This window comes from Hemitrygon akajei, chromosome 10, assembly GCF_048418815.1.
Source record: "Hemitrygon akajei chromosome 10, sHemAka1.3, whole genome shotgun sequence".
NCBI classification, from domain to species: Eukaryota; Metazoa; Chordata; class Chondrichthyes; order Myliobatiformes; family Dasyatidae; genus Hemitrygon; species Hemitrygon akajei.
The window spans coordinates 54,144,084-54,165,817 of NC_133133.1; the positions used below are offsets into that span (position 1 = coordinate 54,144,084).

General features: G+C 40.0%; 1 protein-coding gene across 4 annotated transcripts in view; it reads left to right on the top strand.

Moving 5' to 3' along the window:
- LOC140734403 (ecto-NOX disulfide-thiol exchanger 2-like) overlaps positions 1-21,734 on the top strand; it is a 285,185-nt gene that overhangs the window by 31,024 nt on the left and 232,427 nt on the right. The window contains exon 2 of one of the 4 annotated variants that reach the window (XM_073058299.1): positions 13,808-13,935. The exons of the other annotated variants lie outside the window; for them this stretch is intronic. The gene's annotated coding sequence lies outside the window, so the exon portion shown is untranslated. The remainder of the gene's footprint in view (positions 1-13,807; positions 13,936-21,734) is intronic. 4 annotated transcript variants of the gene reach the window in all.

The window sequence follows — 21,734 nt, forward strand, 5'->3', positions numbered from 1 at the left end:
GCGTATTATGTTGGAGTCGGATGTAGTCCATTTTATTGTCCCGGGAGCGGACACGGGAGAGCCGGCCGGCTACGGTTTGCTTTTAGCCTGGCACGGACACCTGCCCGTTTGACTCACTTCTGCTTCCTCGTACATCGCTTTCGACGTCTCTTTCTCCGGCTACCAGCATCAGGTGAGTCCGAGGAATGTAGGCCCGTTCCCCTCAGCAAGCCGAGGTCACGTAATTCAGCCAGCAGATCTTTGTGAAGGTTTGTTTTTGGGCGATCTCTGTATTGTAGTAGTATCTGGCGATGGTAGATAGCTCCTCTGTTATCCATGTGCCCTAATCGAAAATTGTGTATCAAACTTAAAATAGAAAAATAAATTAAATTAACACCAGGTCTGAAAGGCCGCTGCCACTGTGCCGCGCTGCCTCATTCAAGCATGAGGTGATGATAGTATTGAAATGTCAAGCTGTAATCAATAAAGAGCATCCTGATGTGTGCATTTTGCTATCCTGATGTTGCAGGGTTCGGCTGAAGCCATTGAAATGGCATCTGCTGTGGACCTGTTGTGCTGGAAATGCATGTGATGGAATGGATGTGGGGGAACCAGTGGATGTGGTGTGCTTGGATTTTCAGGAAGCTTTTGATACAATCCCACAAAAGATTAGTGTGCAAAATTACAGTCACCTCCAAAGTAGGAACTACTGATATCAGTCCTTGGGCCTCAGCTATTCACAATTTCCGTTAATGATTTGGATGAAGGAAGGATATATAACATTTTGAAATTTGATGGCAGTGGTAAACAGGCCTGGACTATGAATTCTTGGGAGGAGTGGTTGGGATCTTACAAAATGACTTCAAGGACAGCTATATCATGGGTAAATATGATATTGTTCACATCATCAGTCAAAACAGAAAAATAAAACATTATTCAAATTGTTATAGATAGGAAAAGTGGATAAAATTTAAACACCAGTCACCAAAAGCAAATATGGGTGGAAGCTGAAAGCAGTTAAGAAGGCACGTGGTATTTGCACCGCCTAGAGGACCACAACCTTATTGGGGTTTGGAGGCTTGTGTGACTCAATGACCCAGAGAGCAATGCTGGGTGGAGTCCAGCGTTTATGCTTTGTGTCTTGATGGGGTCACCCATGCCAAGCAGGTCAAAGGGTAGAGGCCAGACTAAAAGTGGTCCTCTGATCCTCCAGCTTTGGGAGTTCAGCTCAGGGCAAACAACCCTGACTGGTCAAACAAAACTATTATGGAAACAGCAATGAAAAATCCCTTTACATCTGTGTGTGACGGTCGGTATTCCTGAGTCTCCACCCAGGACTTGCATGGCTGACAGCAAACCGAGAGGAAGCTACTGACATGATGAATGCCATTAGAGATGGAGGGCCTTCATTGCTGTCCTATACAGCAGTGACGTAACAGGCAAAAGAAGAAGAAAAATGATATTTACAGAACCAAGGACAGCTTGCTACAAGTGTGCTGGGCTTTGGTGAGACCACACAGGAATTGAATGCTGTTTTGATTTGTCCTTTTAAAAAGGTTATATTTGCTACAGAGGGAGTGCATCAACATATTGATTCTCGAGATGGTGTATGAGGATAGCTTTGTATTCATTGGGGGAATAGAAGAATGAGAAGGGATCTAATCAAAGCTTACTCAAATCCTAATGGGGCCAGAGAGAGTTCATATGGGAAAGGCATTTTCCCCTGGCTCTGATGTCTAAAATGAGGGGTAATTGTAACCAACCTCTTAGTTCCAATTCCTGAGAAACAAATTTAAATAAGCCTCACACAGAATGAATGAAGACTTCAAATGCCAAGATGAGCATGTGGAAACTTCTGGTTTATCAGATACATTTAATATTGACTTCGGCTTGGCATTGTACTTGTTATCAGGAGACACATTAGGCTGCCACAAGGTTGTATCAGGGTTCTTTACTTGAGAACTGTAACCTAAGCAGTTTGTAAGTTGGGAATGGAAAAAAAATAATGTGGGAGAGGATTACAGAATAGCTGTGACAGAGTGAGAATGCACGAGAGGAGAAGCTGCTAGCTGGTTTCACTGACCCAATGAGTGCGTCTGCTCAGTGCTGTTAGCTCTGCTTGGCTTCACCCAGGTGCTAATTGTTATGGCCTGGAGGACTCGGATGGAGAAAGAAGATGCACAACATTTTCTTTTCCTCTCTTGTCAGGAGATGCCTGTGGTAGCCAGCAAATCTGCATTCATTCCACAAATCTCCAGTAAACTTGTTCATAAGTATGACTGCCTTTAAGTTGGGTGCTCATAAGCTGGGGAAGACCTGTATCTTTTTGAGCTATCTGTCCAGATTGAGATGGACTGACTTTTACTTTAAGTTGAACACATAGTATTTTTTCCCCAGGGAAAGGGTACTAAAAACGAGGGCATAGGTTTAAGGTGAGAGGTGAAAGATTTAGAGGGGATGGGGGGGGGGGTATCTTCTGGCATAAAGTTGGTGTGTATATGGAGTGAACAACTAAAGGAAGCAGTTAAAGCAGATTTAAAAAAAAACAACTTATAAAAGATACTTGCATACATAGGTGATTAGAGGGATATAGCACTGAATTTGTGGGCACCATGGTCGTATGGTCGACATGAGCAGGTTGGGCTGAAGGGCGTGTTTCCCTGCTGCTCAGTGATAACCGCTTGCTGTGACAGAACCTGGAAAGTCTGGGAGTTTGCTGTGGTCATGCAGGTGATATGACTTGCTTATGCAAATGACTGACGGTTAATGCAGTCTTGGTACTGAGGGTGTGGACCAGAGACGTCACTGACTTGGAGGATTTTGCTAAGTCTGCTATGATGGGGTTATCTAGTTGCTTCTGAGATCCAACATACAGAAGGACATGGATTAGTTCAAGTGTTTTGTGCCTGGTCTGAATTCTGTCTTCAAATACCCTTTTCCTCAGTTGACGAAAGGCTGCGCTTGCTGGTGCATTGAAGGCACTAATGAATCTGTCATCAATGTTACAGTATGTTTGTGGTTTCACAGACATTTCATTAAATTGAAAAGAGCAAGAGAGGTGACTTGTCATGGCCTTGCAACTTATTGTCCGTCTGTATTGCACGTTCTCTGTACTGGAACACATTATTCTACATTTTGTTACTGCTTTTTCCTTGTACTACCTCAGCATCCTGATGTGATGAAATTATTTGTGTGTATGGCACCATGCATGTAACAATAAGAAACCAATTTACCAATTTGATTGTGCATTTCACTTAAGGAAATTTACTGGTCAAACAGTGCTTTGAAGAATTAAATGCAGCACTTTAAGCTATCTGTCAATTTGAGGTTATGGCAGCATGACATGTTACAGAAAGCCATTTGTCACTAAGACAGGATTTGTAGTACTGCTTGTTCAGAGATTTTTATCTAACAAAGCTGCTCTTGTACATTTTGTGTCAGAAACCTGTGTGTAAGATTTTTATACTGCCCATCATCTCTGTAGCTGCTTAATTTTTCATTTTTAATACTAGTAGTCGCATGGAGAAAGTAGGCAAAAAACAGGCTTTGTTTTTTCCCGAGCAGAGATGGTTAAGGGGAGATTTAATGGAAGTGTTAAATTTTAAAGGATTTTTGTAACATTGTTCCAGGGGATACAACTGAAATGGACACACTTTAAAGTTACATGAAGAAAAAGACACATTTTGTGACAAATTTTGTACTCTGATTTCTAACCATTTAAAAGCTATTCTAATTCATAATGCTGACAAAATTGCATAACTTCAAATGTTCTAAAATAATATTGCATCTGCATCTTTTCTCCACCAGTATGTCATGTCATTGTGCCCTGCACTTCTCACAGCTCATTTTTCCCAAATATGTTATTGGCAAAAATGAATATACTCTTTTTAGCTGAGTTATTAATATAAATTGCATCCAGCTGATGACACAGCATAGTTCTCTGTCCATGCAAATATTTGAAACAGCACGAGGCCTTATTTTGTGTAACTTTCTTTTAGTATGTGGTGTCTTACCAGATGTCTTTTGAAATTCCAAATATACCAGATCCCTTTGTTTCTCCTGTATATGAAGTAAAAAATTACTCAAAAATGCCCCAAAATTGCTAGATTTTGCAAATACTATTTTTGTAAAAATGTTTTTGCCTCCACTATGATAGCCTTAGTATTGAGGTGGTAAAATTGAAGAACTTATTCAGATGCTGTTAAGCATATAGGTTATCTACAAATCTAGGAGAGGATTACTTAAGCTCTGGTTCGTACAGTGGTATCAGTGATGAGATTTAATTATTTTTTGCAACTATGAAAGTAGCACATTCACGATCCCTGAAAATGCAGATAATCAATCTTAAATAACTATTTTCTTTACAATTGTATTTTTTAGTTTCTTAGTTTCTCCTGCTTTGATTTTATGAGCTGTAAATTATGTGAAGACTGCTCTCATAATTATAGATAAATCATGAATAACAATGTTGAGGTTGGTTTGTTTGTCTCATCAGCTTGAGCTGTATGGAAATTAATGATCCAATGGAAATCTGTAGGTACTAGTTTGGATTATTTCTTTCACTGATGCTGTACACTGTATTTTGCTTTTGTTAGTACTTAGTAAGAGAGTAGTTTTTTTTTCCAGCTGGAACTACCTGATGTTTCGGTGGACATGGAGTACTATGCCATCTGGCTTCAGGCCATGTTTCTGTGCAGTCTAGGATTGTTTACCTTCACCTTGTTGCTATTTCAGCTCATCTGCTGAACCCCCATACAGCTTCTAGATTTGACTTTTCCAGCACTCTCCTAGTGACATCTATTGTTCAAAGTTCAAAGTAAATTTATTATTAAAGTACATATATGTTACCATATACTACCCTGAGATTCATTTTCTTCAATAAATACAAGAAACACAATAGAATCAAAGAAAGACCATACCCAACAGGATGGACAAATAACCAATGTGCAAAATAAAACTGCAAATACAAAACAAAGGAGGAAAAATAAAATATAAATAGGCAATAAATATCAAGAACATAAGATGAAGACTCCTTGAAAGTGAGTCTGTAAGTTGTGGAAACAGTTCATTCACGTGGCGAATGAAGTTATCCCCACTGAGTCAAGAGCCTGATGGTTGAAGGGTAATAACTGTTCCTGAACCTGGTGGTGTGGGTCCTGAGGCTGCTGTACCACCTTCCTGATGATAACAGTGAGGAGTATGCCCTGGATGGAGGAGATATTTGATGATGGATGCTGCTTACCTGTGACAACATTCTATGTAGATGTGCTCAGTGATGGGGAGGGCTTTACCCATGAAGGACTGGGCAGTATGCACTAATTTTTGCAGGATTTTCCATTGAAGGGCTTTGATGTTTCAAAACCAGGAGACACTGCCATGCTTTCTTAGTAATTGTACTTATGTGCTAAGCTCAGTAGTTACCTACCAGGCTGTGATGCAACCAGTCAGTATAGTCTCCACCCCAACTCTATAGAAGTTTGTCAAAGTTTTAGATGACATGCCGAATTTTCACTAACTTCTAAGAAAGTAGAGGCACTTCCACACTTTTGTCATAATGGCACTTGCGTGCTGGATCCTGGACAGATCCTCTGAAATTATAACAAGGAATTGAAGTTGTTGACCCTCTCCACCTTTGGCTTCCTCCAATGGGGACCAGCTCATGGACCTCCGGTTTTCTCGTCCTGAGTCAATTATCATCCCTATTAGTCTTGCTGACATTGAGTGAGAGGCTTTTGTTATGGGACCATCCAGCCAGATTTTCAATCTCCCTCCTATATAGCTGATTCATCATCACCTTTGATTTAGCCAATGACAGTGGTATTGTCAGTTAACTTATTATGGCATTGGAGCTGTGTTCAGCCTCACAGTCATAAATATAAAGCAACTGGATCTGGGGACTATGCATATAGCCTTATGGTGCACCTGTGGTGAGGAAGATTGTGGAGAAAATGCAATTGCTAATTGGAATTGACTGGGCTTTGCAAGTGAGGAAATCGAGGGTCTAATAGCACAAGGAGGTATTGAAGCTCAGGTCTTGAAACTTATCGATTAGTTGATTAGTTTTGAAGGGATGATATTATTGGATGCTGAGCTATAGTCAATAAAAAGCATCTTGATATATGCATTTTTGCTGTCCAGATGTTCCAGGATTGAGGGAGGATCCAATGAAATGGCATCTGTTGTTGAGCTGTGCTACCTTTCCCACTGATGGCTGTGCATGTAACTGCTAGGAAAGTATTCTTCTGCACCTTTCCATTGCTCTATCAGTCTATCTTTCTTGCCTCCGTCCAAGTTGTCATTTAAAATCAACATGTTTGACTGAACTTTTGGACATTTTGCTCGGTTTTTTGTATCTTATTATGTACCAAGGACTGAGATATTGACAAAAATGCATGGCATAGCTTGCTTTAGAATATAGTGAGGATATCTTCAGTTTGAACCAGTATGTTATAGCCATATGGGTTATAGAACTTTGCTCCTAAAGAATTCACAAATTTATACCTAAAAAGTTAAGTAGAACTTTGAATAACATTTCAAAACCAATGTGCAAGTAAAAGAACAAACTGCAAATACAAAAAGAAAGACAAGAAAAATAAACAATAAATATTGAGTACAAGAGCCTGATGTTTAAAGGGTAATAACTGTTTCTGAACTTGGTGATGTGCTTAAGTGAAAATAATAAATAATGCTAATTCTTGTATCTTAGTCATTTTTGTTTTTTTGTCATCATTGAAGCTTATAATTTAACAGCAAATAAATTCAGTTGTATTCCTCATATTAAAGTAGGATGAAATGTCAAAAGAAGATAATTATACAGGCAGTTTTAATATTTGGAGTGACACTTGGGAATTGTACTGAATTAGCTGAGAGGCCTGAGCACTTCTGCATTTCGATCCAGTGAAGTTGGATGCAGCACAGTTGCTAACTAAAATTGTGGAATGAGCATTGCACTCACTCTGACACAAATTATTTCAATTTACAGTCTGAATAGAGCAGCAATTGCTCATGAATATTGTAATATGCCATCTAGGGTTAGCAAGTGACTTCAAATAACTAGAGGATTTGAAGTGGATGCGTGCATATCTAATTTTTGTCATGTTTGTTCATGTCATAATATTTTTCACAGGAATGGACTATGCTGAAACTAAATTTAAAAATGTTCAGGATTGTGATCTATTACTATAATTTTGTTTTTAATGCATATAAAGCAGCATTTCTTCAAATTGGTTTAATGTTCCATCAGTAATGATGCACAAGTTTCTAAATATTTTTTATGATTATTATTGTCTTGCAGTATGAAGCTTAATTTTAGTAAATAATTTAATTTGGGATATAAGCTTCTGATAAATGATGTTGAATTTTATAGGACTTGGAAAAAGAAGTAAGTGGGTTGAATGGGATGAGAACGTTTCGTTTGAATTAGAACAGTAGAATGAAACAATAACAAGCAAATATGATTTAGAATTGAGCAGCATCAAAATATAGTGACAAGAGTTCATTAAGATAGTTTTGCAGTACACTTATCAAATAGTTTTTAGATCGAAGCAAAAGACTGAGAGTTAAGGACTAAAGACATCTCGGAGAGAAGCTTTTTTTACTGATTGGGGGAAAGAGGCTAGACCGCGCAGGCGCTTGACGTAGCGCGCCAAAGGTTTAAAAAAAGACCGCCATATACAGCGGCCATCGTCGGAGTGGACTGAGTCAGAGTGGGACGGCTTTGGCGTGAACAGGCAGAGGCGAGGGTAGGTTCTGGTAGTTTTGTTCTGTTCGTTTAGAGTAGAGAGAATGCCAGGCAGGATGTTGGAATGCTCCTCTTGCAGGGTGTGGGAAGTCAGGGAGAATGAGAAGTTTATAGATAGTAGAGCAAACACGAGGAAATCTGCAGATGCTGGAAATTCAAACAACACACGTAAAATGCTGGTGAAGTACAGCAGGCCAGGCAGCATCTATAGGGAGAAGCACTGTTGACATTTCGCGCCGAGACCCTTCGTCAGGACTAACTGAAAGGAGAGATACGAAGAGATTTGAAGGTAGTGGGGGGAGGGGGGAATTGCGAAATGATAGGAGAAGACTGGAGGAGGTGGGATGAAGCTAAGAGCTGGAAAGGTGATTGGCGAAAGTGATACAGAGCTGGAGAAGGGAAAGAATCATAGGACGGAAGGCCTCGGGAGAAAGAAAGGGGGAGGGGAGCACCAGAGGGAGATGGAGAACAGGCAGGGTGATGGGCAGAGAGAGAGAGAAAAAAAAACAACTAAATATGTGAGGGATAGGGTAAGAAGGGGAGGAGGGGCATTAATAGAAGTAAACTTTCCCCCCCCCCCTTCTCCCAAGGCCTCCGATCCCATGATCCTTTCCTTTCTCCAGCTCTGTATCACTTACGCCAATCACTTTTCCCGCTCTTAGCTTCATCCTACCCCCTCCGGTCTTCTCCAATCATTTCGCATTTCCCCCTCCCCCCACTACTTTTAAATCTCTTACTATCTCTCCTTTCAGTTAGTCCTGACGAAGGGCCTTGGCCTGAAACGTCGGCAGTGCTTCTCCTTATAGATGCTGCTTGGCCTGCTGTGTTCCACCAGCATTTTGTGTGTGTTGTTTATAGATAGTAGTTTCAGGGAGGTAGTTACGCCAAAGGAGCAGCGCACAGGTAATTGGGTTACCGTCAGGCGAGGGAAGGGGAAAGGGCAGGCAGAGCAGGGCTCCCCTGTCGCCATTCCCCTTAACAACAAGTATACCGATTTGGATACTGTTGCGGGGGATGACTTACTTGGGACAAGCTGCGGCAACCAAATCTCTGGCACTGAGTCTGGTTCTGCAGTGCAGAAGGGAGTGTGGAAGAAGAGGAAAGCGGTAGTGATAGGGGACTCGATAGTTAGAGGTACAGACAGGAGGTTCTGTGGTTGTGACAGGGACTTCCGGATGGTTTGTTGCCTCCCGGGTGCCAGGTAGGGATGTCTCTGATCGTGTGCACTGCATTCTGAAATGGGAGGGTGAGCAGTTAGATATCATGGTACACATTGGTACCAATGACGTAGGAAGAAAGAGTGAGGAGGTCCTGAAGAGTGAGTATAGAGAGCTTGGTAGGAAGTTAAAAAGCAGGATCTCGAGGGTGGTAATCTCAGGATTGCTACCTGTGCCACGTGCCAGTGAGGATAAGAATATGATGCTCTGGTGGAGGAACACGTGGTTGAGGAACTGGGTTTCAGAGGGGGCAGGGTTTCAGATTTCAGGATCATTGGGACCTCTTCTAGCGCAGGTGGGAGCTGTATAAGAGAGAAGGGTTACACCTGAACTACAGGGGGACCAATATGCTGCAGGGAGGTTTGTTAGTGCTATTGGGGGGAGGGGGGTTTAAACTAGATTTGCAGGGGGATGGGAACCAGAGTGCCCGAGTAAATAGTGGAGCAGGGGTGAAGATAAATGATGTTAAAGGTTCATGCAAAGTCACAAATAGAAGGGTTGTGTGTGGTGTAATCTTCTGAGGTGTGTCTATTTCAGTGCGAGGAATATTTTGGGGAAGGCTGATGAGCTGAGGACATGGATTGACACGTGGACATATGCCATTGTAGCCATTAGTGAAACTTGGCTACAGGAGGGGCAGGACTAGCAGCTTAATGTTCCAGGGTTCCAATGTTTCAGACGTGACAGAGGCAGAAGGATGAAGGGTGGGGTGGGGGCGGTGGCATTGCTAGTCGGGAAAATGCTACAGCTGTGCTCAGGCAGGACAGGTTAGAGGGCTTGTCTACCGAGGTCATATGGGTGGAACTGAGAAACAGAAAAGGTATGACCACATTAATGGGGTTGTATTATAGACCACCCAATAGTCAGTGAGAATTGGAGGACCAAATCTGCAGAGAGATAACAGACAACTGCAGGAAACATAAAGTTGTAATCGTAGGGGATTTAAATTTTCCACATATCCCACATACTGTTAAAGGTCTAGATGGGTTAGAGTTTGTAAAATGTGTAGAGGAAAGTTTTCTAAATCAATATATAGAGGTACCAACTAGAGAGGATGCAATATTTGATCTCCTATTAGGAAACTGGTTAGGACAGGTGACGGAAATGTGTGTAGGGGAACACTTTGGTTCCACTGATCATAACACCATTAGTTACAACTTGATCATGGATAAAGATAGACCTGGTCCTCGGGTTGAGGATCTAAACTGGAAAAAGGCCAAATTTGAAGAAACGAGAAAGGATCTAAAAAGCGTGGATTCGGACAGGTTGTTCTCTGGCAAGGATGTGGTTGGTAAGTGGGAGGCCCTCAAAGGAGAAATTTTGAGAGTGCAGTGTTTGTATGTTCCTGTCAGGATTAAAGGCAAAGTGAATAAGAATAAGGAACCTTGGTTCTCTAGGGATATTGGAACTCTGATAAAGAAGAAGAGAAAGATGTATGACATGTATAGGAAACAGGGAACAAATAAGGTACTTGAGTATAAAAAGTGCAAAAACACACTGAAGAAAGAAATCAGGAGGGCTAAAAGAAGACATGAGGAAGCTTTGGCAGTCAAGGTGAAGGATAATCCAAAGAGCTTCTACAGGTATATTAAGAGCAAAAGGATAGTAAGGGATAAAATTGGTCCTCTTGAAGATCAGAATGGTCGGCTATGTATGGAACCAAAAGAAATGGGGGAGATCTTAAATGGGTTTTTTGCGTCTGTATTTACTAAGGAAACTGGCATGGAGTCAATGGAAATAAGACAAACAAGTAGGGAGGTCATGGAACCTATACAGATTGAAGAGGAAGAGGTGCTTGCTATCTTGAGGAAACTTAGAGTAGATAAATCCCCAGGACCTGACAGGATATTCCTTAGAACCCTGAAGGAGACTAGTGTTAAAATCGCGGGGGCCCTGACAGATATAATTAAAATGTCGGTATCTACGGGTGAGGTGCCGGAGGATTGGAGGATAGCTCATGTTGTTACGTTGTTCAAAAAAGGCTCTAAAAGTAATCTGGGAAATTATAGGCTGGTAAATTTGACATCGGTAGTAGGTAAATTATTGGAAGGAGTACTAAGAGATAGGATCTACACGTATTTAGATAGACAGGGAATTACGAGGGAGAGTTAACACAGCTTTATGCGTGGTAGGTCAGGTTTAACAAATCTGTTAGGGTTTTTTGAGGAGGTTACAAGGAAAGTGGATGAAGGGAAGGCAGTGGATGTTGTCTACATGGACTTCAGTAAGGCCTTTGACAAGGTCCTGCATGGGAGGTTAGTTAGGAAGATTCAGTCGCTAGGTATACATGGTGAGGTAGTAAATTGGATTAGACATTGGCTCAATGGGAGAAGCCAGAGAGTGGTAGTGGAGGATTGCTTCTCTGAGTGGAGGCCTGTGACTAGTGGTGTGCCACAGGATCAGTGCTGGGTCCACTGTTATTTGTCATCTATATCAGTGATCTGGATGATAATGTGGTAAATTGGATCAGCAAATTTGCTGATGATACAAAGATTGGAGGTGTAGTGGACAGTGAAGAAGGTTTTCAAAGCTTGCAGAGGGATTTGGACCAGCTGGAAAAATGGGCTGAAAAATGGCAGATGGAGTTTAATACAGACAAGTGTGAGGTATTGCACTTTGGAAGGACAAACCAAGGTAGAATATTCAAGGTAAATGGTAGGGCACTGAGGAGTGCAGTAGAACACAGGGATCTGGGAATACAGATACAAAATTCCCTAAAAGCGGCGTCACAAGTAGATAGGGTAGTAAAAAGAGCTTTTGGTACATTGACCTTTATAAATCAAAGTATTGAGTACAAGAGTTGGAATGTTATGGTGAGGTTGTATAAGGCATTGGTGGGGCTGAATTTGGAGTATTGTGTGCAGTTTTGGTCACCGAATTACAGGAAGGATATTAGTAAGATTGAAAGAGTGCAGAGAAGGTTTACAAGGATGTTGCCAGGGGACTTGAGAAACTGAGTTACAGAGAAAGGTTGAATAGGTTAGGACTTTATTCCCTGAAGCATAGAAGAATGAGAGGAGATTTGCCAGCGGTATATAAGATTATAATAGGTTCAGATAGAGTGAATGCAAGCAGGCTTTTTTCACTGAGGTTAGGGGAGAAATAAACCAGAGGACATGGGTTAAGGGTGAAGGGGGAAAGTTTAAAGGGAACATTAGGAGGGAGGACTTCTTCACACAAAGAGTGGTGGGAGTGTAGAATCAGCTGCCAGATGAAGTGGTAAATGTGGGCTCACTTTTAACATTTAAAAAAAAAACTTGGACAGGTACATGGATGAGAGATGTATGGAGGGATATGGTCCAGGTGCAGGTTAGTGGGACTAGGCAGAAAAATGGTTCGGCACAGCCAAGGAGGGCTAAAAGGCCTGTTTCTGGACTGTAATGTTCTATGGTTCTAGTTTTTCTGTTGCAATGGCAGAGTTGTTTCATTTTCCTCTTTCTCTTGATCCTTTAGAATATTCATTGTTCCAAGGTTAGGAATATATTCGTTCTTTTAGATCATGTTCAATATGAATTTTAACTGTCTATTTCTAATCTGTCCACAAAGGAATCAGTAACTGCGACCAAGTATAACATCACCAAATGGATGTTTCAAGAAGGTAGCTGCTCACAATTTCTCGAGGGTAATCAGGGATATGTATTAAATATTAGTGTTGCTCTTGGAGCCAAAGTCGCTAAAAGTGAATGCATTTTAAAAAATCTGAAAAGTGTTCAAACCTTAATTGACCATAAATACACAAAATGCAAAGAGTGCATATAGATTGTTAATAGATAATGTTGAGCTACAATATATGTTTAAAAGTAACAAAAGGATAAAATATGGTGATTATTTTTTCTTCATGATCATAGATACAGAGTTTTAATTGTTGACTTTCAGCTTGTATAGTAGCCCACTGAAACAAAGTAGTAGATTATATTTTAGGTGTCAGTGGCACTTTTGTGTTGTTGCTTGAAGTAAGCTGAAATAAAAGACAATGATATTAGAGTACTTTTATTCTTTATTATTTCAGGATATGAATCAGCATAATCTGCAATTGCACTTGCTAAAATTACTGAAATTGCCAAATAGCAGCCCCTCTCTCCCTATGACTTTCCACCCCATTCTGTATTGGCATTGCCTCCTGATGATGAAAGGCCAAAGCCACTGTTCTGATGAGTACACCCTTAGTTTAAAATATTTTAAAATATCTGACAGCTGTTATTAATTTGGATAATAGATGATAAAATAACATTGCCGGTGTTTCTTAAGGTTTTAATTTTAATATGCATCTAACAATTAATTTTCTTGTTAGTTATTCAATGCATCTCAGTTGGAGGCCTAACATTTCCAGTTGTCTACCTCTTGTATTTATTATAGTATTGTCTTCATGTGGAAGTTCATGCATAATTTCCAATGATCAAGATTTTTCTGAGTACCTCCTTTGACTACTATTGTTTCCATAATGCCACCGTGGTGGATCAGTTTTAAAGCATCTCACATCTATTTCTCAAATGCTTCATTTATATCTAATTGCCAATCTGACTCGAGCAGCAATTTTATAATTTCTCATAAATATTGCAATATAATGCATAGATGACTAAAAATCTTCAAGCAACTAAAGATTGAAAATTTATATATGCATATTTTTTGTAACTACATGTGGAATAAGGCTCTGTCTAATCTTGATGAAGTTTAATGCCAAGCTTCAGAGGTTTGTTCTGCCAGCCATTAATCTGAATTATTTATGAGTTGCCTTCAGAAACTGCCCTTTCATAAAGATCTTGGAATACAGATGTCTGAGCTGAGAAATCTGAGGTGTGGATTTACTAAATTATGCATCAGCTTTTTCTAAGAAATGTTAATAAAATAAAATCATTTCTTTCCCTAACAGCAGATAAGCATTATGATCCAGGGAGTGCTGGAGTAGAACATCTTACAGCACGCACTGTTAGATTTTCATCTGAAAGGCAAGTCTAAGGGCTGCAAAGTGCTGAAGATACAAGTTACAGATGTAATGAGGTAAACAAGAACAGACATCTTAGTAAATACAGGGATAACTAACAATCTCTATCTTGTGCCCATGAAATTTATGAATTGAAAATCCAAAGAAAATGTACAGTAACAAATTGCTAAGGGCTAAAATCCCAAATATAACAAAAACACATTTTAATCTCAAAGAACAGTATTGGAAAATAATACTGGATAATTTCCAGGCCTAAAAAGTTTTTTTTGAGATATAGCCCACTACATTGATATCATTTGCAAACTTGTACAGGGAGTAGAATAGTGGTCTAAAGAAGCAACATTATCAAGCACCAGTGTTGAGAATAATCATGGTGGAAATGTTGCTTCCTATCCTGACTGATTAAAATTTGTTGGTTAGAAGATCCTGTTGCCAAAGGAGATATTGACTCAAGATCCGGAATTTGGTGATGAGTTTGCATAGAATAAGGTCTGTTATAGGTGCCTTTACTGTCTCTATGCTTCAGAGATGAATGTACTGCCAGAGAGATGGTGTCCGCCTGAGATCTGTTTCAGTGGTAGACAGATTGTATTGGATCGACGTTATCTGGAAGACATTAGTGCATGAAGGTGGGTCAGTTCTTGAAGATGGTAGATGTCAGAATCACTGAGCAGTAGTCATTAAGGCATGTTATCCTGTTTTTCTTGGGTACCAGGATGATAGTGGTCTTAAAGTAGGAGGAACCACAGCCTGAAACACGGAGAGGTTAAAAATATCTGCAAGTAGCTTTGCCAGCTGATTTGCATAGAATCTCAGGATCTGGCCAGGGACACAAACTGGGCCCAGTGCTTTCCACAGGTTCATCCTCCAGAAGACTGATCTTGTGTCTGCGACGGTGACTGTCAAGGTTCGTGGTGACATACCCATTCCCTTTTGTTCAAAGCATGTATAGAATGTGTTAAACTCACTGGGAAGGGATATGCTGTTGCTTGTGATTCTGCCTGACCTTTTTATGTAGCCTGTTATAGCATGTAAGCCCTGCCAAAGCTTATAGCTGGAATAGGATTCAATTTTTGACTGGTACTGTCTCTTAGCATCACTTATAGCTTCATATCTTGTTTATATCTTAATTTCTTGTAAATGTCAGAGTCATCTGATTGAATGCTACAGATCTAGACTACAGATAAAAGTGAATCTCCTGGTTCATCCATGCTTTCTAATTTGAAAACATCTCTATTGTCCTTTTGGTACACAGTTCTTAGCATGCTTGCTAATAAAGTCCGTGATAGTGGTGACATATTCTCCCATGCCGGCCAACTGCACGGACCAGTCAGCCAACTCAAAGCAGTCATGAAAAAGCTCATTCGTTTCTTTAGGCCAGCACTCTTATGATTTTCTGGACTGGATTCTCCCATTTCAACTTCTGTTTGTAAGCAGGAAGTAACAGCCCAACCTGCTAGTTCGATTCACCAAAACGTGGATGGAGGATAGCCCAGTGGTCATCTTAGATGGTTGTACAGAAATTTTTGAAGGTGCTTGGACCCTGGTGGGACAGGAAACCATGCTGGTAGTAATTTGGCAAAACACTCTTGAAATTGGCCTGGTTGAAGTCATTGGCATTGATGAAAAGGGCCTCTGGGTATCCCATTTCAAGGCTGTTGTCCATAGAATATAGTTTGTTGACTGCAGACTTTGTGTTCATGTGGGGTGGGACAGACTTAGAATCCTAGCATCCTCAGCCCTGATTATCTCTAGTTACATGACTAGTTCAACTAAACCTTTGGTAAATTTGTCTCCCCAAACCCCTCCATATTAATTTCATCATAGGTTGTTGGTAGGGCAATTGGGGATCATTATTCTCTTCCATGCATGGTTAGTTTCTTTTTCCTCTTAGAGATAATGAGCACCTATGGTTTGTGACTCGAGTGCATTAGCAACTTGTTGGTTCAAATTTGGGTGTTGTCTAACTGCCTTTGCTGTCATTAGGTATTTCATTATTTTAATTTGAGGTGATTGGCACAGCCATCTGTTTTTATTGCCGGTTTGAGGTGTGTTAGTTTCTCAGTGAACTTCAGTTAAAGGTTACCAAATACAGACACTTTTCCCTCACTGCTGGAATTCAGATCTTGTATCTTAGTTTAGACTAAGCCTTAAATGTGGTCTGGCAGAACAAAAAAAAACTTCAATAACTGCGGGATCTTGAGCACCCAGTCCCCTATCCTCATGGCTTTGGCCTTAACTCATCAGATGTACCTGTTACTCTCGTAGTGCTGGGGCTTAACTTTCCTTTAAATTTTGGTTCCAATCATGTCAGGAGTAACCTCCTCTTCTCCATCCAGCTTATGTAATGTTGAGTAAATTAGTTACCTGATGCAGCAATGTTGTCATGTTTGTTGAACTCTCCCACTTATTCCCTTGTAAACTTGTATCTGCTTTTGTAACTTCTCCGTCTCCTGCATGTTCTATGTTCAGCACTATTATGCTACTGTTGGATATTCATCCTTTGAATGTGTTTCAGCCCTGCCGCTATCCTCGAGATTTCTGTTTCGTATTATTTCTGCAACAGTTTGCATTTTGTTTACTAACAAGGTTTTTTGTAACTGATGTATCATATTAAATACAAACACACTAAATAGTATACATGGCGGTACATGCTACCATATTACTGTATTCCAACTGCAGGTTTTCCTTCAATTAGTGCACCGACCTGATATACAAATAAAGTGCTTTATAAAAAGTATAGAGCCCCCAACCCTTTGACATAAATGAGCATTACAACTAAGGATATTTTATCAATTTAACTGAGAATTTTTATTTGTGAATCACATGCTCCTTTTTTCTTTCACAGCAGAGCCTACAAAACAGGGAAAATTATAACACATGAAAAGCTGGAATGCCAGCAGTTCAAAAGTATTCATCCCCTTTGCTCAGTACTTAAGTTAAACCACCTCTCGCAGCTATTACAGCCAGTTGTCTTTTTTGATAAGTCTTATTAGCTTTGCACAACATGATGTAGTAAGATTTGCCCATTCCTCCTTGCAAAATTGCTCAAGCTGTGCCAAGTTAGTAGGGAAGTGACGGTGGACAGCAGTCTTGAGGACTTGCCAGAGATGTTCAATGGGATTAAAGTCAAGACTCTGATTGGGCCACTCAAGGGCATCTGTTTTCTTTGTTTGATGTCACTCCATGATTGCTCTGGCAGTGTGCTTTGGGCTGTTGTCCTGCTGAAAGACGAACTTACTTTCGTGTTTATTTTCTCGTCAATCTTGACTAAATTTCCCATCCCCATTGCTGAAGAGCATCCCCATAACACAATGTTACCCCCTCCATACTTCACAGTAGGGATGGTGTTACCTGACTGATGTGCGGTATTAGATTTGCAGCACACATGCAATTGAGTGTTGAGGCAAAAAGTTCCACTTTAGTCTTATCTGACCCAAAGACCTTCTTCCACATCTTTACAGTATTTTCTAAGTGACAGTTTGCAACATCTTTATGGGCAAGGATATGTTTTTTTTTTAGCCAGGTTCTTCCTTGCTGCTCTTTCATAAATACATTTTTTGTGCAGGTCTTCGAGTCTGTGGAGCCAATAACTTCATTTCCAGTTGCAGCTACTGACTTCTGCAGCTCATCAGAGTGACTGTTAGCATCTCAATAGCTTCTCTTACAAATGCTATTTTTCTCCTGCAGCTAAGTTTAGTGGGGTGGCCCGACCTAGGCTGTGTGGCTGTGACTTCATATTTTTTCCACTTTTTTCATGATGGACTGCACTGAGTTCCGAGATTTGTTCAGTGCCTTTGAGATAATCTCTACCCTTCCCCAGATTTGTGCTTCTCTATGAAGAACTCCTTGACTTGTCTTGAATGCTCTGTCTTCATTTCGATTTGGTCTGTTGAAAATCTATCATATTGTTGGATCTTACAGGTTTATTCTTATGAATTAATTGAAAACAGGTGATTCCCCCAATTTTCTACATCAACAAGTTGGGTGGATTGGTACAGTGTTGCAGCTGAGGAAATTAGCAGTAATTACAAAGGGATGAACACTTTTATCAACCTCTCGTTTTGGTTTTCTAATTTTTAGTAAATAATTTATGGGTTTTTGATTTGACATGATGCACAATGTTTTATAGATTAGCTCAGAAAGTCCTACTTCAATATATTTTAAATTTAGAAAATGGGAGTAAATCCAGAAGCATTGCAGGAGTATATTCACCATAATGATTGCAGTATTTTGAGAAAGTGTCTTGCAGCATCTCCTCAAAGGCAGTTGGAGATGGATGTAAAATGTGGATCATGCCGGGAATGCCCAGAACTCATGACAGAAGAAATGGGAAAAAAATTCAGAAAATTTTTGAATACCTTCATTGAGTATAAATACATAAAATGTATAAAAGTCTGCACATGTTGGAAATTTGGCTGCAGTTTATATTTATATGTTGTATTTTTGTTGAAGGTGATACAATATTGAGATTGATTTTTAACCTGTACTTGCAGAGAACAAATAGTTGATCTTCTGATTACCGTAGATTCCGGACTACAGAGCGCACCTGATTAAAAGCCGCTGGCTCTAATTTTAGAAAGAAAATCAATTTTTTACTTGTACAGGCCGCACCGGATTTTAGGCCGCACCGGATTTTCGGCCGCAGGTGTCCCACGTTGTAATATGAGATATTTACACAGAAAGATATTACACGTGAGGATTTTTTAACTTTTAATTAAATCCATATGGTAACATAAACAAATACATTTTGCAAATGCTTTTTTTCGAACCGTGCCTGTAACGCGGCTACTTTTAAATATACGTTGCGTATACTTTTTTACTGAACAACATTCCAATATTTCCTAACGACTGGTAAAAAATATATATACTGCAGCCTACCAGGAAAAGTTATTGATCGCCTTTAACTTAAAAGCAGCGTTCGCTCAGATCCAAAGCCGCTCGCGTAATGCGCTCCCCCCCGCCGTCCCGTTTATCGCAAACGGCATTTTTCCCACAAGACGCGGCGAAACCGGGTGTGACGTCATAGCATCCCGCGATGTAGTACAGAAAACAAATATAGTTAAAACACTTCTAACTTTAACTAACAAATGAATTACTAAGCGAAAATATTATAAACTAAATAACTGCCATAAAGGCAGCACAATGCTTTTCTTCGAGTGTTTTCCATGTTGATGAGGGTGAGTACAAATGACTGATTTACAATAATTTAATTGTGAAAGTGCGCTTGATTTATCGTACAATTTCATTGGACCTCTGTGAACTACTCATCAATTTTATTGGTCTACTGTTACGAGGCAAAATGTTTTTGGCGGCATGAAAAAAATAATGCATTAGCCGCACCGTATTAAAGGCCGCAAAGTTCAAAGCTGTTCAAAATGTGGGAAAAAAGTAGCGGCTTATAATCCGACATCTACGGTATATAGTACAGTAAAACAAAGTTATCAAATGGGAATTTTATATTGTAGCTGCTCATTTGTGCCATTGCTTGTGATGATTTGAAATAAGCATCACAGTGAGTAAGTGTGGCAGATATTTATATATTTTTTCTTAGGACTAAATTTTATTTTATTTTGAGATACAGCATGGAATAAGCCCTTCTGGCTCTTTGAGTTGCCGCAAGAGCACTGACAGCCCCAATTTAAGCCTAACCTAATCATAAGACAATTTACAATGACCAACTAACCTACCTGGTACATTTTTGGACTGTGGGAGGAAACCTAGAGGACTTGAGAAAACTAACACATTCCACAGGGAGGACAAACAGAGACTCCTTACAGAGGATGCTGGGGTTGAAATCCAAACTCCAAAGCTCCGAGCTGTAATAGCATTCAGTTAACTGCCATGCTACTGTGGTGCTACAAACGTTTAAGTTAAACATTTGAATATTCTTGAATGGAAGCTTTAAATTGAGCCTTTAAGTTGGTCAAATTTTATCATTTTCTCAGAGAAATATGGTGGAGTTGCCCCTCGATGGGAGTTAACTTTTCTGAACTTTTGGGACCTATAGGGCTGCTGTTCAGACATGCTAGAATGCTTTTCCTGAGGAGTGGCCTTGGGGTCATGAAGTGTCGGGAACTTGCAAAGGAGAACCAAAATAATTTTTTGTTAGGTAAGTAGTTTGGTTTTATTCTGGTGTTTGAAGTTTTGGGATGTTGAGTCTTGAGGTGAGCTCTTGATTGTAGTATGTAGAATCCTGTGTGGGATGCAGGATCAGGTGATATATGGTAGCTCATAGAGTGGTAGACATGTGACATTGAAGTGTTGGAAAAGGAATTGCTGAATGTGGGAGATCAGCAATGTACCACTAAAGGTAGTAAAAGAAGCGTTCATAGAAGAGCAAGAAGTTGAGATGGCAGGAGATGGTAGAATAGAGGAAATCAATTTGTGGGGTGACACCAAGTAAGCTCTGGTTTTGTTAGCTAAGGTTTAGAACATAGAAATTTACAGCACATTACAGGCCCTTTGGCCCACAATGTTATGCTGACTACTGTAGAGACTGCCTAGAATTTCCCTAGCGCACAGTCCTCTATTTTTCTAAGTACCATGTTCTTAAAAGACCCTATTGTATCCTCTTCCACCACCACCACTGGCAGTGCATTCTGTACACCTACCACTCTCTGTGTGGGAAAAACTTACCCTGACATCCCCTCAGCACCTATTTCCAAGCACCTTAAAGCTATGTCCCCTCATGTTATCCATTTCAGCCCTGGGAAAAAGCCTCTGGCTATCCACATGATCATCTTATACACCTCTGTCAGGTCACCTCTCATCCTCTGTTGCTCTGTTGCGTTTCTTGAGCGTTTTCCCAAAAAATAATGGGTCATATACAAATGCAAACAAATCATGATTCTATGGTGTTCAAAAATTGTCTTGAGGCATCAAAGAGCATTTCAAGGGTGCATGTTGTTGTAATAATGTAGCAGTTCATCTGCAACCAAAAAGCTCTCACAAACAAAATAGAATAAATGGTGAGGTTTAATTCAGATAAAACTTGAGGGATCATTGTTGGCAGTATCCCTGAACAAATACCTTAGTTCTTCAAATCAAATAAATCTTCAACATTTAAGGTTTTCTTCACACTCCTTGAAGGACCCTACCCTCACTTTTACCAGAAAACATAGTGTTTTATTAGATTAATGGCTCTTTCTCAGGAAGTTTAATTCAAGAAACTACAGCCGTAGTCACGAAATTACACAGATTTTCCTTATTAACTATTGCAAATATTCTATTAATAATTCTTTTATTCTGTGTCCTGCAGCAGCATTGTCTTTTCTCTCCTGTTGTTAAACTTGGTGATTTTCTTTTGATTTCAGGCTTGTGGTTCCCATTTTATGAATTCATATTCAGTGTGCCTCATTTTGAAATGTTGATCCCAAATTCTCATTTTAGTGTTTAGCAAGGAGTTAAATCATGTTTCCATGACACACCTCCCTCCTATTCATCATGCTGTCCCCTAATGAGACTGTTTCATTTTAGTCATCCATTCATCATCTAACCCATTTCTTCTTGTTGCTGACTGTATTGGTTGATGCAGTGTCTTTTCCATTTCCCACAATGAGTCACATTCTAGTTATTGGTACTGAGCCAGTCTGGCATAGGTGAGTGTGGAATTGATTGTTCCTGAGGCTTCATTCATAGACTTCATTTTTGTGTCTCATAACCAGATCTGATCACTTGGATATTTCGCTGCCTTCATTTAGACCTCCTGTTATAAATTTTCATAATAGAAACAGCCATCTTTTTTGCCAGCTATTGAGGCCTTGGATATGTGAACCCATTGTTATTTTCATATCACATTTTAACAAAATGACCAATCTTCTTGTTTCCATCTTATTAGGTCTCTGATAGCATC